The 17,503-nt window shown below is 43.3% G+C and overlaps 1 protein-coding gene and 1 non-coding gene across 2 annotated transcripts in view; one reads left to right on the top strand and one right to left on the bottom strand.

Moving 5' to 3' along the window:
- RARB (retinoic acid receptor beta) overlaps positions 1-17,503 on the top strand; it is a 439,200-nt gene that overhangs the window by 116,539 nt on the left and 305,158 nt on the right. The gene's annotated exons all lie outside the window — the stretch shown is intronic.
- On the bottom strand, positions 1,209-1,281 carry TRNAG-UCC (transfer RNA glycine (anticodon UCC)). Its single transcript has one exon. It is a non-coding gene; the product is annotated as a tRNA-Gly (tRNA).

Here is a 17,503-nt window from a genome sequence, read left to right as displayed (position 1 = left end):
GAGATTGTTTTCAGAATTTTTTGATGTTGTCCTAGCATATCTACTTTTTTAGTGGCTTTTTGTAATGATGGATGGGTTCGACTGTTTTTAATGCCTGGTGAGGCAAGCGTTCACTTCTGTGTTGTGTATACATACATATGAGAAACATTAATTTTTAATTTACTCTGTTTTCCTTGAGAAACTGCCAGTGGATGATTCAGATATTCCAGAGAAAGGGGCTTTTCTTCTGTAACATAGGACAGAGGACAGCTAAGCACGCGTTCTTTCTTCAAAGCAGAGGGTCAGACTGAGGCGGCAGTAGTATTTATTTGTCCAGCTTACAAAAGAGCTATTTTGATTATGTAAACATTCATATAATTTTATTAAGAGTTGCTACCACGTCTTTTCCTCTAGTGTATGCTTAAAAACTAGGCTTAGATACAGTGATAAAGAACCAGCAAGGGCTGTTCCCACGTTCTCTTAACTCAACTACTCGTGTGTCTGTGTTTGAGAATCAAATCTCAGGCCAGTGATTTGGGCAGTGGTGAGTTTAGGCTGGTCTCTAATTTCCTGTCCCAGGTGTGACACCACATTGGGAATATCCGCAGTCCTCACCTGTCTTGGACTTGGGTGGCCCAGGAGGCTGGATGCATGGGGTCTGCAGATTCCAAGAAGGAGCAGAACTTCCCAGCTTCCCTGGGAGGGCTCGAGGATGAAAACTGGAGAATTCCATTGGGCTTTCCAATAACCGCTATGGACAACGTGATTCAGGAGGTCGGAGACCTCTTCAGCCCTCCCCAGATCATCCAAATAAACAGGGATTTACTCAGACGGAAGAGGTCAGTCCTGATTCCAAATGCCAGGAGGGAACTGGAGCATCTGAGCAAGAACTAACGTTGCAGCCATGCAGGCCCTCATGGTCAAGGCTGCCCTGTCTGGTTGTGCTGACGTGCACTGCACAAGGGAAGCACCGTTCACGTTGGGGATATCATTGACTTGTGCGGTTATTAAAACTGTTTCCTGGAGGATGGCATTAAGTGACTTACTCTAACACAATCAGTGTATTAGCTCAGTTTTAGGTGACATGAAAACACTTGTTATTATTCATGCAGCTTTTGTTTGTACAACAAATAATTAACATTTAGGGAACATTTCCTGGAGAGTGATGGTTGTTTTCTTGAACGTGCGATTTTTTTTTTTTTTTTTTTTTTGGGCATGTGAGATCCTAGTTCCCTGGGCAGGGATCGAACCTGCACCCCCTGCAGTGGAAGTGCAGAGTCTTAACCATTGGACTACCAGGGAAGTCCTGATGGTTAATTGCTTTTGATCTCTCCCCTCAGGACAGGCTTCTTAACATAGATTCAGAGGATCCGTCAGCGTTGATAGGGAAAAAAAAAAGTTCTATCTTCATTATCACTCACTCCTAACTGAAATTTAGGATTTTGAATGGAGGGAACCAACCATAATAGTACTGGCGGCACCTGTGTCTTTTCTTATATCACATTTAAATTGTTGCAATATCTCAAAATATTACTCATGCTCATCACTATTTCAAAGTTACACTAGTTGTTAAGACCTACCACTAATATGTTATTTAATGAGTTAATAAAGAGGAACGTCTGTTATTTTATCATAAATTTTAGAATGTATACTTTAACTGTCTTTTAACAAAACTGGTTTCTTTTGTAATACTATATAGTTTATCTTATGAAACCCTATCCTGAGAAGGGGTTCACAAGCCTCAACGCCAGCTGAAGGGTCGGTGGCACAAAAATCAGGTTAAGAGATTTTGCTTAGCAAGTTCACGACTAGGAAATGTTCATTCCTTTCTCTCTCCTTTTTTTTTTTTTTTTTTAAAGTGGGATGAATATCAGGAGTCCCACTTTTTTTTTTTAATTAATTAATTTATTTATGGCTGTGTTGGGTCTTCGTTTCTGTGCGAGGGCTTTCTCTAGTTGCGGCGAGCGGGGGCCACTCTTCATCGCGGTGCGCGGGCCTCTCACTGTCGCGGCCTCTCTTGTTGCGGAGCACAGGCTCCAGACGCGCAGGCTCAGTAGCTGTGGTGCACGGGCTCAGCTGCTCCGCGGCATGTGGGATCTTCCCAGACCAGGGCTCGAACCCGTGTCCCCTGCATTAGCAGGCAGATTCTCAACCACTGCGCCACCAGGGAAGCCCCTCTCTCTCCTTTTTGAGAATCATTCTCCCCCTTCCCCCACTCCAACTGACTGTGGAAAAGTCGTAATAATTGTATGAATCCCCCTGAAGAGTTTGCCTCTGTGTCTAATTGCCGTGCAACATAATTACAACTATGCATGGCATTAAGTGTACATCAAATCGATATTTAGTTATTTGCTTCGATTTCAACGCCAAACTCTGTTCATTTCAGCAGGCTTCATAGTGTCATAGTTTCTGCCCCAGTGAGAACGTGGTTGAGGGGGAGAAGATGGTGCGTGAAGTCAAGCGCGGCTCTACATTTAACCTGTGCTTCCATTAGCGCTTCCGCGGTGTATCTGATAAACACTCTTGTGGGACAACAGATGACACTGTCTTCTACATGGTCATGTTCTTGCGTGATCATTTGTTCAGCACAAACATGTGCTCCTCCATGTGGAAAAGGATTAAGATGCTGTAGACTTGTAGACGGCGCTTTTGCGGGGGCAGGAGGCTGACGTGGGCCGGGTGACACTGCTTTCCACGGGGGGCAGGACGCTGTCCTGTGCACACGCAGCCTCCTCATCCCGTGTGGCCTCCTGGTCTCACTGTTAGCAGAATGACTGAGTCTCAGGGTCATTCCCTCCAGATTCTAGAGGAAGGAATATGACTGTCCAGTCTGATGTCCTCCGGGCTCATTCAGGAAGCCAAGGGGACCTGGTCTTACGGTGCAGCCATCCTGCAGGGACCCCATACGTGGAGGGCGGTTCTCTGAGAAGAATCAAGGGAGGCAAAGCTTTGTGTAATGGGCTCATAAAGGCTGAAAACGGAGGGAACATAATGATTCTCGGGGAAGCCCCCCACCTGTGAGGTTTGACAGGACATCCCCCTTGGTGGCTGGTACAGAGACCGGGGCATGAAGACCAAGCTAGCCATTCTTTGTATTTTCAGATACATATTCAGGGAACATAGGAGGGCCTTTTACGTGACTGACTCTGTGTTAGGCAGTTTTTGTTAATTGGAGTATGTATAGCTGACTTACAGTGTTGTGCTAGTTTCAGGTGCACAGCACAGTGATTCAGTTATGCATATATATCTACTTTTTTCAGATTCTATTCCCTTATAGGTTATTACGAAATACTGAGTAGAACTCCCTGTGCTGTACAGTAGGTCCTTGTTGGTTACCTATTTTATATATAGTAGTGTGTGTATCTGTTAATCCCAAACTCCTCATTTATCCCAACCCACCATTTCCCCTTCAGTATATGTTAGGAAATTTTTGTGTACATCATCTCATTTCATCCTCAGTTTTCCTCAAGCTCCACCTGCCAAGATTTCTCTGATGTCAATCTCCTTTATAGGATTCTTTCTAGTCCTCCTCTTTAATGCCAACATTTTTCAGGAGTCCCCAGCTTCACACACATAAGTTTCCTGGCATTTCCTGTGGGTGTCTCACATGTACTCACCAACTTTGCCCATGTGGGTCACTTTCCTTCTCTTCTGCTTGGTCCTCTTAGATCATGGCTGAGCGCTCTGCTGTTTCTGGGGCTTCTGGAAGGTGTTTCTCCACCTCCATGATCGCAGGGCTGATGCCCATGGTGCTAGCACTTGTGCCGAAGATACCTTCTCTAGCCTGGCAGTGGTACCGCCTCCACTGTGGCTGAAGTTATTGACAGTGGGGACAATGTTGAAAACTCAACAGCCAAGCTGAACAGCATACTGGACTCAAGTGCAGAATAAATCCCTGAGCTAGAAGATAAATAATGAGATGGGAAGTATTAAAAAAAAAAAAAGGTTAAGAAACCTGAGGACAGATCCAGAACTTCCAACATCCGTCTAATAAATGGCACAAAAAGAGAAAATAGAAAGCATGAAAAAGAAAAGAAATAGTGGCCATGAATTTTTTAGGACATGAGTCCTCAGATGAAGTTCACTCAAAAGCCAAGCTGAATAAATAAAAGTGAGTCATAATCACAATGAGATCGTCCTTCACAGTCACTAAGATGGCTAAAACCAAAAAGTCAACAATAACAAGTGTAAGCAAAGATGTGGAGACACTGAGACCCTTGCACATTGCGGTGGGAATTTTATTTTACGTTATTTTTTTTGGAATATATTTATTTATTTATTTTTGGCTGTGTTAGGTCTTCGTTGCTGTGTGCTGGCTTTCTCTAGTTGCAGCGAGCGGCGGCTACTCTTCGTTGTGGTGCGCGGGCTTCTCATTGCGGTGGCTTCTCTTGTTGCGGAGCACGGGCTCTAGGCGCCCGGGCTTCAGTAGTTGTGGCTCGCGGACTCTAGAGCGCAGGCTCAGTAGTTGTGGCGCACGGGCTTAGTTGCTCCGCAGCATGTGGGATCTTCCCGGACCAGGGATCAAATCTGTGTCCCCCTGCATTGGCAGGCGCCTTCTTAACCACCGTGCCACCAGGGAAGCCCCTGCAGGGGGAATTTTAGATGGTGCAACAGCTTTGGAAAATAGTCTGGCGGTTCTCACAAGGTTACGACGACATAGCCAAGAGAACTGAAAATGTGTTCACACAAAAGCTTGAACATGAAAGTTTATGCAGTGTTATTCATCATAGCCAAAAATTAGAAACAACCCAAATGTTTATCACTTGCGAATGGAAAAATGAATGTGGATGAATGGATAAACATAAAATGGAATATTATTCCGCCATAAAAAATAAAGTGCTGCCACATGTTACAACACAGATGAACCTCAAAAACATTAAGTGAAAGAAGCCACATATTATATGATCCCATTTAGATGAAGTGTCCAAAATAAACAGATATGACAAAAAGTAGATGCGTGGTTGCCAGGGGCTGTGACAGGGTAAAATGGGCAGTTACTGAGTTTTCTTTGGGGGACGATGAAAAAGTTCCCAAATTAGATAATGGTGATGGTTGCACACCCTTTTGAATATACTCACAACCACTGAATTGTATACCTTAAAAGGGTGAACTTTACGTTATGTGAATTGTATCTCCATTAAACTGTTAGAACAAAAAGATGAGTCCTCCCCAAAGCTGGGCAGAGGTTACACTAGGTCCCGTGAGAACAATTCCTCTCATCCCTCACTTGAGTGGTTTGGGTCTAAGGTGTACTGTTCTCCAGTCACAGAACGTGTGTGTATGTGAGGAGAGAAAAGCTTGTTAAGCATGTGTTTGCATCCTCCAGCCTCAGGTTCTAAGAGGCTGGCCTGGAAGGTAATCCGAAGAGCAGGCTGGATGCCCTCCTCAGGACGGCTCCAACCTCCATGCCCATCAGAGCCTGCGTTCTTTCCCGGGGGCTCCGTGGTCCCTTCCACATACAGCCCCCTGGCACACACAGCGGTCCAGCCCCGGAGCCTTGTTCACTCAAAACAATTTGGGGAGGTATCAGTATCCGCATTTGCATGTGAGAAAAACCGAGCTCAGAGAGATGGTAGCTCAAGAAGCAAAGAAAACGGACACTGATTTTATCCTCATGAGTTTGCCAACCCCCTTTAATCTGATTCTTCGAAGTGCTCTTATTACTCAGCCATTAAAAAGAATGAAATAATGCCGTTTGCAGCAACATGGATGGACCTGGAGATTATCATACTATGTGAAGTAAGTGAGACAGAGAAAGACAAATACCATATGATATCGCTTATGTGGGGAATCTAAAATACGACACAAATGAACTTACCTACAAAGCAGAAACAGGCTCACAGACACAGAGAACAGGCTTGTGGTTGCCAAGGAGGAGGGGGTTTGCGGGGAGGGATGGATTGGGAGTTTGGGGTTAGCAGATGCAAACTATTATATTTATGATGGATAAACAGCAAGGTTCTACTGTATAGCACAGGGAGCTATATTCAGTATCCTGTGATAAACCATAATGGAAAAAAATATGAAAAAGAATGTATATATGTATAACTGAGTCACTTTGCTGTACAGCAGAAATTAAGCACGACATTGCAAATCGACTATAGCTCAATCAATTTAAAAAAAAACAGTGAACCTTGCTGACTGACTTTGTCACGGGCCTCTGGGTTCAGTAACGACTACAACTGAGCTAAAACATGATCATTGACGATGATAGCAAAGCTGAGCTTCAGTTAATTTTTTGTGCTAATTAATTCTTTGTGCTAGCCCAAAGAGCAAGTAAACCAATGGCTCTGATGAGTAAGAGCCCCCAGCGAAGCCCGAGTCCTGTCTGACTTCTGGTTTTCTCTCTCATCCCCCATGACCTCAGCTGGGCAGACACCACAGGCGCCCGCCGCACGGCTGAAACCTCATCAAGTACAGAAGATGATGTTCCTCATCTCTCTCCCCGTGATAAACGGTTGTTTAGATGCTCAGGTTTCCCTCTTGGTGAAACTCAGATACAATAACAACTTACCACAATCACTGGCAGAATTTCAGTAGAGCTACTTTTGAGCCCCATAGAGCCACTGCCAGTCTGGCAGAATGTTTTTATTTTGTTTTGTTTGGTCTTGGTTTGTTTCTTAATTACAGACTGCAGTGTCCAGGATTCACGGATGAATTATAACCGTGGGTGGCCCACTGGTTTACCAAGGCTTGTGAATACTGCCAGGCCATAGCCAAGACAGGCCTGAGGCTTGGGGGTACCTGGTATGGAAAAGAACACAGAGCAGCTCCAAAGTTCCAGAAAAACTGGAAACATGGTAGTTCCTCCTAGGTCCATCTCACGTCCCCCACAGGCACCTGGAGACCTGACAGAAGACACATTTAACCCCCTTGACCACAGTAATACGGGTACATGCATACCTTTCCTTTGCTAACCTTAAAAATAAAATAGCCTTCTTAGCAGTATTTTTTTGGATCTGTCATCTAAAACAAAGGAAATAAAAGCAAAAATAAACAAATGGGACCTAGCTAAACTTAAAATCTTTTGCACAGAAAAGGAAACCACCAACAAAACAAAAAGACAACCTACTGAATAGGAGAAAATGGTTGCAAATGATATGACTGATAAGGAGTTAACATCCAAAATACATAAACACCTCATACAACTCAATTAAAAAAAAACCTGATTGGGCAGAATTTCTGAATAGACATTTTTCCAAAGAAGACATACCGATGGCCAATGGGCACATGAAAAGATCCTCAATGTCACTAATCATCAGGGAAATGCAAATCAAAACCATAGTGAGATATCACCTCATACCTGTCAGAACAGCTATCTTCAAAAAGACAACAAAGAACAAATGTTGGTGAGGATGTAGAGAGAAGGGAACCCTCATACACTGTTGGTGGGAATGTAAATTGGTGCAGCCACTGTGGAAAACAGTATGGAGGTTCCTCAAAAAACTAAGACTAGAAATACTACATGATCCAGCAGTTTCACTCATAGGTACCTAAAGAAAAAAAAAACACTAGTTTAAGACGACACATGTACCCCAAAGTTCACAGCCTCATTATTTACAGTTGCCAGGATATGGAAGCGACCTAAGTGCCCATCAACAGATGAATGGATAAAGACGATGTGGTACATATAGAAAGTGGAATACTACTCAGCCATAAAAAAGAATGAAATTCTGCCACTTGTAGCAACATGGATAGACCTCAAGGGTAGTACTATGCTTAGTAAAGTAAGTCAGACAGAGAAGACAAATACTGTATGTTATCACTTACATGTGAAATCTTAAAAATAAGATGAATGAATATAACAAAACAGAAATAGACTCACAGATACAGAGAACAAACTAGTGGTTACCAGTGGAGAGAGGGAATGGGGGAGGGGCAAGATAGGGGTATGGGATTAAGCAGTACGAACTATTATGTATAAAATAAATAAGCTATTTATTGTACAGCACAGGGAATATAGCCAATATTTTAGAATAACTATAAATGGAGTATAATCTATAAAAATATTGAATCACTATGTTGTACACCTGAAACTAATATAATATTGTAAATAAACTATACTTCAATTTAAAAGAAACAAAAGATGGAGCCCATAGGCCTTGTGGAAGAATTAGATATTGGGAATAAAGGAAGAAAAGATTCAAAGATTATTCCAAAGATGGACTGACCAGCTCGAATGGATCAAGGTCAAAGAAAACGTCCAGAAGAGTGAATGTGAGCACCAAGCTGAGTAAGGAAGAAAGAAATCATCCTGGGGGTCTGAGGGAGCAATACTAGAGCACCGTAGTTACGACGGATGGAGCACAGAGGCGGGTGGCTTTGGGGTCATGGGCAAGTGGAGAGGATTTAAAGGACATTCAAGGCAGGAGAAAACGCTTGCACAAAGCTGTGGGAGTGGAACGAACATTGAATGTCAGGGGTAGAGGAGACCCGCAGAACTGGGTAAGGCAGCTTTGCTAGGAAGCAGTGGAAGTGAGGCAGAGAAGTCAGGTGCAGTGGGGATTTGGGAGGCTTGACTACCTGCCCAGTAATGCACTGCGAGTCTAGACACCTGGCTTCTAGGTTCAGCCGTGATCTGTGCATCACGTAAGAGGCACTTCCTTTTGTGAGCGTCAGGAGAGTTGTAAAAATACTACCAGAGATATGGTGTGAAAACTCTCAGATCTTAACGTTAGCAGCGGGCCATCCAAAATTTAAAGATTAATCATTTATATGAACACTACTTTAACTCCACATGTGGATGGTGGAACTCATCTTTCTGTGCATTTTAATAACCTGAATGAAACTCAATGTGTGCTTTTGTTATATAATTTATATAGCAAAACCCTCTTGTGCACATGTACCATTTACCATACGCTCTACATTTCTGGGTGCCCTAAGCATCTACACTTAATATCAACCGTTCAGGGCTAGAGGCACAAAGCCACTTATGCTCTACTTCATGGGCAGTTAAAGGATTTATCAAGAGTAACTTTTTCTACTCTCAGATTTTGCCTTGGGTATTAGAACGTAAGCCTTGAATGAGATGCAAGTTTGCTCCAAGCACTGGTTCACAGTATTGGCTGCACACTGGAATTACCAGGGAGCTTTAAAAACTAGTGATACCTGGGTCCTTTCCCCAGAGATTCTGACTTAATTAATCTGGGGTGAGGCCTGGGTGTCAGAATCATTAAAATCTCCTGGGGTGATTCTAATGTGCCGCAGAGTTTGAGAACTACTGCTTTAAGTTTATTTTGATTGTTTTAAGATATATATTTTTTATTGAAGTATAGTTGATTTATATTATATTAGTTTCAGGTGTACAACATAGTGATTCAATATTTTTATAGATTGTACTCCATTTATAGTTATTATAAAATATTGGCTATATTCCCTGTACTGTACAATAATGTATCCTTGTAGCTTATTGATTTTATACACAGTAGTTTGTACCTCTTAATGCCCTACCCCTATCTTCCCCTCCCCTCTTCCCTCACCCCACTGGTAACCACCAGTTTGTTCTCTATATCTGTTAGCCTGTTTCTGTTTTGTTATATTCATTCATTCGTTTTATTTTTTAGTTTCCACATGTAAGTGATAACATACAGTATTTGTCTTTCTCTAATTTATTACACTAAGCATAACAACCTCTAGGTCCATCCATGTTTCTGCAAATGGCAGAATTTCATTCTTTTGTATGTCCGAGTAATATTCCATTGTATACATGTACCACATCTTTTTTATCCATTCATCTATTGATGGACACTTAGGTTGTTTCCATATCTTGGCTGTTGTAGATAGTGCTGCTATGAACATTGGGGTGCATATATCTTTTGAAATTAGTGTTTTTGTTTTCTTAAAATATATACCCAGAAGTGGGATTGCAGAATCATATGGTAGTTCTATTTTTAGTTTTTTGGGGAAACTCCATACTGTTTTCCACAGTGGCTGCACCATTTTACATTCCCCCAACAGTGTACAATGGGCCCCTTTTCTCCACATTTTCACCAGCATTTATTATTTGTAGACTTTTTGATGATGGCCATTCTGACCAGTGTGAGGTGATGCCTTGTTGTGGTTTTAATTTGCACCTATGGGCTCCATCTCGAAAGTCCTCCAGAATCTCCCCACTGCTTACCACCCGCACAAGTACAAGGCACCATTTGACGCCACCTTGGTTATTGTAATAATCACCCAATAAGTCTTCCTGCTTCCACTTCTGCCCTTACAGACTGGCTTCCAGAGTGATCCTTTTAGACTGTAATTCCAGGCATGTCCCTCCCCTATTCAAGGTCCTTCAATGGCTCCCACCACCCTTAGGATGAAATTGAAAATTCACCAAGATCTTCTAAGACACACAAGCGATTAAAACTTTCTTCACAGAGTTTGACTGTCCATATTAATAATAACAGCTGGCATTGAACAAGTGTTTACACGAGGCACTGCTCTAAGCCTTTTACATGTTTTACCTGGTAAGAAACAGAGGCACAAAGAGGTCAGGAGACTTTCCCCAAGTACCCCGGCAGTAAGCTGTGAGCTAGGATTTGAACCCATACCAGCCTCTGGACCACCGCCCCTGCCACTAGACATAGGCTGTATACTAAGATGTGCTGCAATCCACGCTGTCAGGCCCTCATTGTAATTTCATATATTTCCGTAAGGAGCCCGACACTATTTGTTTTCTTACATTTGCAAATGCATCAATGTGTGACTTTGTAAGTGGAAATATTTTAAGGAAGGGGAAAGAGAAAAAACTGGAGCCTGAATTAATTAGTCAAGCCCAATCCCTCAGACAGCAATGCCCCAGAGCCAAGCTGGGAGCCAAGAAATTTGTTTTAAAAATATGATCTCTCCCAAGCCGCAGATTACGTCAAATATATGGTGATATACCACCCAAAAGGCAAAACCGCAGCTTGCTTGTTTAAAGGCTGCTTTAGGTTAGCTTAGCTGCTCAGCTGCACCACAAGCCATGGGCTGCAGTTTCTAGGCAAGGGTTGAAAAGTCGTCTGGAGAAGAGGCACCGTGGTCCTGCCCTCCCAGAGGCTCTGCGTCTTTGGAAGGAGTGCCCTGGGCTGCTGACGTCAGGCAGGCCGGTGGGCCACTGGCTTTCACCATAGGCACCGCCGGCCAGAAGTGTCCACCACACTCCCTACCCCATAAGGAGGAAACAGTCCTGTTTGTTGAGTAGCACAAAGAGCTTGGGCTTCGACCAGCATTCCCTCAGAAAGAGGAAAATGTCCCCCAGTGCTGTGAACAACAGGGATGGGGAAGGGTCTGAGGCATCCTGGGAGCAGGGTCGCTGCAGAGTCAGGGGAGGAAGGCAGGTGGCCGGTTGTTTGAAACAGTCACGCAGTTCAGGCGATTAACCCGCCGGGTCCCCGTCTTGTCCCGGGGGCCCAAGCTCTTCTGTTGATTCTGCTTCGTGAGTGACACGTGGGTACCCTACCTGGAGCCTGGTCGCATTTGGGGGGAAGGGTTTAGGAGGTTTAGCCTGGCCCTCCCCGATGTATCATAAAGTTGTCATCTGAAACCATGGAGAACACAGGGAAGGAAAGGCCGTTACACCCCAGGAGGGGCCGTGCCCGTTTTTGGCAAGGGGGCGTGAGCGAGCTGGCGTTGGGTTTCTTGATCAGGTCTCCATGGCAGGCCGGCGGCCCCCCAGCAAGGCCTGGTACCCCTGTCCTCTGCGTGAACCTGCCTGAAAGGGATCCAGGAGTTATTGGGTAATCAGGACTTGTCAGCACCTCGGTTATGCAGGATGGTTCAATCCGATAATGTGAATGGAACCTGTAATAGTGCTGATGAAAAGCGCTCCAGTTTCAAAAGGGCCTTGAATGATTTTTTGTTCATTTTCTGTTTACATGTAATGTGTTATTGATGTCATTACCTTATAATACAGCAGCTTGTTTCATAGAAAAAACAGGAATTATTCATTCTTTAAAAAAAAAAAAAGACTAAGAAGAAGAAAGAAGGGAAGAAAGAAACCCTGTTACGTGAGGAAGATTGCATTCGAATGCTGCAACTGAAACGTATTGATTTTCTGGCACCAGACTTTTTAGATTAAAAATGCCAATACTAAATCCTTTCATGACCCATAGTTCATGTGAAGTTCGCATGTCATTTACTATTATTCTGTGGGGAAAAAAAAAGAAGCTGAATCTTTAATGAAAACAGAGTTGGAAAGAATGTCTGCCGTTTCTACAATTTGCATACCATTATAATAATGCTTGCTTATGCATGCTGAGTGGGGTGGGTTGAACATTTTTGTTAGTTCAGATCAAAAACCGTGTGTCTATGTTAATCGTCTGCCTGGCTTGGCCTCACCCTGGGTAAGGACCATGGATGGACCACTTTCATCATCCAAGTCATTCAGGGAGGCATGTCAAGCTGCCCCGTGGTAAGACACATTCCTTCACATTCTGTGAGGGTCGGAGACCTACGTCTGGTCTCACCGTGGTCCAGAAAACATCGATGGTACCTATTCATTGTTTAGAACAGTAACAGAGCCACAGAAGTTCCTGGCATAGTCCTGATTTTGTTGCATAGTTACTGCTGATCTCAGAAGTTCCTGGGCCAACACACCAAAGCCTCCACAGCACCTCTGGTTGCACTTCTGTTTTCTTACAACGTGCCATGAGTTAGATTTGAAAGTCAAGCAAAAGCATCTTTCCTAAAAACCCATGTCCTTTTTCTCTATTCTTCCATGTTTTCAAGCCATTATCACAAACTTGTGTGCCTTTTTCAGAGCTCTCTCTACCTCTTGCTAAGCCAGGGACTATTGGGGTTTCCTTGTCTTTGGACAGAGATGAGCTCACTCTCTAACTTTTCAGTCTTTATTCCTAGAAGGAGGGTGACACACTCAGAGAGTGTAGATTTCTTGGATAAGCAGCTCCTCTAACCAGAATCCTGCTTAGCGTCCACAGCAGGGGTTGACAAGATCCACCAACCAAATCTTAACCTGACACCTGCTTTTGTAAATAAAGTTTTATTGGAACACAGCCACGTCTGTGTGTTTACATATTGTCTATGGCTCTACAATAGCAGAGTTGAGTAATTGCCATTCAGAATGCACGGCCAGCAAAGCCTGAAGTATTTGCTATCTGGTCCTTCCCGGAAAAAATGTGCTAATCCCTGGCCTATAGAGCTGTGTTCCTCTAAAATCTTCTCCTACATTATGATGTCCAAGAGTAGATACAGCTGCTTCTCAAAGCTTCACTATGAATGCAAACATAAGAGTAGGTTAAATCATGAATTAAAAATCATGGCCTTTTGAGTGAGGTGGAATCTTACAAATCACCTTGTCCTACTCCCCATCTGACTGATGTTTGATTACCGTCAATAACATATTCCAGTATTGGGAAAACTATTAAATCCCCAAACATGCCATTCTGTATTTTGATAGTTCTTTTAGGAACTCTTCCTTGAATCAAGTAAAAATCTATCTCCTTGTTGGTTCTTTCCATTTGTATGTCTGTATGCTTTGCAGGCATATAAACAAGTATGAACCCCCCTCAATGCAATGATCATTCAGGTATTAAAAACTGCTATTTTGTCCCTGAGTGTTTTCTTCTTCAAGTTAGATATTCCAGTTTACTTTCTTGGTTCCTTTTATGTTCGAGTACTGAGGCCTTTACCAATCCAGTCACACTCCCCTGGATGCCTTAATCCACCACCAGGTACTAAGGCAGTATTCCAGGTTGTGGTTCCACCGATGTGGATTACACAGAGCCATCACCTCCATCATTCTAGAATTAATATTTCTGTTACTGTAAGCTAAAATTGAATTAGCCTTTGGGGAGACCACATCTCACTGTTGATTCTGACCACGCGTGAAATCCACTGTCTCAGTCAGCTCTGGCTGCTACGACAAAATACCATAGACTGGGTGGTTCAAACAGTAGACATGTGTTTCTCACGGTTCTGGAGGCTGGGAATTGTAAGACCAAGGTGCCGGCATATTTGGCTCCTGTGAGAGCCCGCTTCCTGGTTTGTAGACGGCCACCTTCTCACCGTATGCTTGCAGTTCCTTTCCTGGTTTGTGTGCACGTGAAGAGAGAGGTCTCTCTGTCTGTTCCTATAAGAACACTAATCCAACCCTCATGGCTTCATCTAAACCTAATCACCTCCCAAAGGCCCCGTTTCTAAATACCATCACATTGGGAGTTAGGGCTCCACCCTGTGAATTTTGGGGGGGATGCCAACATTCAGTCCATAGCATCGACTAAAACCCCTTTTCGGATATATAGAAAGTAATCTTGCTCTTTTTCCTACCTTTGTCCTTTTTCCACCGACCTACCCCCACCATCATACCTGCCTGAACTGTGTCTCTGATTTTACAAGGGAACCTGATCCCTTAACATCTGATAGTTGCTTCTTAGCTGGGAAGGAATAAAACAAAGGTCTCTAATTCTTTCTCCCTTCATCCATCCATGTGAAACATGGCTTCTTCCAAACTATTGACTCTTCTCCCACCTACTTTATCCACTTCTAATGGAAAGAAAGTGGCTAAAAGCAAAGACTCCCCACCTTTTGGTACCATGATAGGATTGCCCATGCTGGCTTTCTGTGGCTGAGCAGGCCATATGATGAAACCTGGCCAATGAATCACAAACGTGAAAATGATGTGCATCACTTCCAGACCAAGCATGTAACTGTTCATGTTCAGAACGCTGGATCTCTCTCCTCTCTCTTTGTTTCTCTCTCTCTGTTTCTCTCTCTCTCTCTCTCTCTCTGGCATGGTGCTCAGCAGCATTCAAGACTGTGGCCATCGTATGAGTCTGGGTCTCAGAATATGGTAGCAGAGAGCAGATCCCCTGCTAAGTCAGGTTGGACATGGAGACTGCGTGAAAAATATTCCTTTGCTTCTGTAAGTGGCTGAGATTTGGGGGTTGTTTTTGCAACATAGCCTGGCCTATCTGACTTATATTCACATTTTCTGGACACTCATTCATTCAACATCAGGTAACTCTTTGTTTAGTAGCTACTGTGTGAAAGCACTTGGGCTGTCACAGTGAACAAAACAAAAATCTCTACCCTTGTGGAAATAAAGGGTTTAACTTTTAATGTAATGGCCACCTCACACCTGGACTCTTGCAAATACAGCGTGGCAGACAGAAGGTAACACATTCAGGCTGAGTGTCTTCAGATGTGTGACTGTCCGTGAATACATTAGAGATCATCCAGGCTGGGTGTCGGAGTGCCAGGGTTCACGTGCTAGTGTTGCCACTTACCTGCTGTATGACTTTAGGCTGACCACTCTACTTGTCTGGGCCTCTCTTTCCTTTACCCCTTTCCATTCCTGCTTAATTCCATTCCATGCCATTCATACCAATGGTTGTCCAGCCTCTACTTGAATACTTCCGGAAACAGCATCCTCACCACTTCCCAAGGCAGTATTACGTTTCTGAGCACCTGTGTCTGCTTGAATGTCTTTCCTCTGAAGCTTTTAGACTCCAGAAGCCTGGAGATGCAGCAAATTACATTTTGTGGTGAAATCCCCAAGGCCAGAATTTGCAGGTAAATCGATTTTTTACTGAGTTCCTATTTTGTGCCAAGCACTGCCTTGGACCGGAAGCTCTGGAGCTTAGAGGAGAAGCTTGCACAATGGCCCTGAACTTCACATTCAAGTAGGTGGATAAGAGTGGCAGGTGGGCATTCTTTAAATGGTTATAATAATACTGACGAATTCATTGGAGAGTTGTGGGAATTAAATGAGAAAATACAGGTAAAATGTTCCAAATGCCCAGAGTAGAGTTAGTAAACTTTTAATAAAGATAAGTAATATTTCTATTATAGCTAATACATATTATATCATTTTCTTTTAACTTCTATTTCTTTTTAAACCCCTTTAATTTGTTTCACACTGGTATTTAACCAGTTATTCTTTGAGAGTCAGGTAGGTCCCAGAAGTGTTTGAATGCCTCATTTCAGGGTGGAATCAGTCCCATGGTTTCATCCCTGCCCTCTGAAAGACTACTCCAGAGTGGAAAAATTATGTTGGTTATGTACCTGGCTTTTGTGTTTAAAAAAAAAAAAAAAATAGCCCTCTGAAGGGAATTATGACAGTGACTGCAAAAAAAAAAAAAAAAGTGGCAGGTAGGCACCAGGGCATGACATATTGTACTAAATTGTGTTTCAGAGTCAGAGGAAAGGGAGAGGTGGTGGGGATGAGGGTGACCAAGGAGGGCTTCATGGAGAGCCCTGGACTTGTGTCCAGCCTGGAAGGACTGTAGATTCCAGGTAGGTGGAGGGCATCAGGGAGCGACCTATCAGACAGGGAGAGCCCCCTAGGGAAGGTGAGGACAGCGAGTGTGGAGTACTGTGAAAGCAGGATGGGGTCCCCCCTGGTAAGAACGGAGAGCGGGAGTGAGGAGCACATTCTGACCAGCGCTGTGTGGACAGTTAGCTGACACTGATAGAATTTTGAAAGACAGAATACCAACCATCCATACTGTCTAGATGTGTAGTAAAGGATTTCTTCATTTTCTTTGCAATCAAACAGTTCTCCCATAGCTAACAAAAAGAGCTTTGCCTGTCTGGGACTTTTCCTTTTATCACAGATTCTCTGTTCGTTTAGTTTTCATCTAACTAACAATAGCTATCAAACTTTCAAATTACAGACGTTCCTCCCTGGACATCCCTTGTGTTGATGGCAGGTACTCCACATCAGTGTAAATGGGTCGATTGAAGGCTTCCATGGGGAGGCAGGGGGAGCTTAAGCCTGTCCTCACGTTGTAACAAGACATGTTGGTGGGAATGGAAATTGGTGCAGCCACTAGGGAGAATAGTATGCAGGTTCCTTACAAAACTAAAAATAGAGCTACCATATGACCCAGCAATCCCACTCCTGGACATATATCCAGAGAAAACCATAATTCAAAAAGACACATGCACCCCAATGTTCATAGCAGCTCTATTTACAATAGCCAAGACATGGAAACCTAAATATCCATCGACAGAGGAATGGATAAAGAACATGTGGTACATATATACAATGGAATATTACTCAGCCAGAAAAAGGAATGAAATAATGCCATTTGCAACAACATGGATGGACCTAGAGATTGTCATACTAAGACGAGTAAGTCAGACAGAGAAAGACAAATATCATATGATACGACTTATATGTGGAATCTAAAAAAAAAGATACACATGAACTTATTTACAAAACTGAAATGGACACACAGATTTAGAGAACAAACTTATCGTTATCAGGGGGTAAGGGTGAGGGTGGGAGGGATAGACTGAGAGTTTGGGATTGACATGTACATACACACTGCTATATTTAAAACAAAATGCCTTTCCATGAAAAAAAAAAAAACATTTGGAGAAGGGAAGTATGGAAAGGAACACAAAAACAAACAACCAAATGGTTGCCAAATGGGCGCCATCCTTCATCTAAGTGATGGGTTTATTTAGGCTTTCAGTGAGAATGGCTTTCCCCGGGGCACATATGGTACATAGACAGTTCAGGCTCATGACACAAACTCTCACAAAACGCAGGGGATGACAGTGGGGGCTGTGGAGACACACACTGCAGCCG

The sequence above is a fragment of the Balaenoptera acutorostrata genome, chromosome 4 (assembly GCF_949987535.1).
Source record: "Balaenoptera acutorostrata chromosome 4, mBalAcu1.1, whole genome shotgun sequence".
NCBI lineage: Eukaryota > Metazoa > Chordata > Mammalia > Artiodactyla > Balaenopteridae > Balaenoptera > Balaenoptera acutorostrata.
The sequence above is the reverse complement of the archived record's forward strand: the minus strand, read 5'-3'. Positions and strand labels throughout refer to the sequence as shown.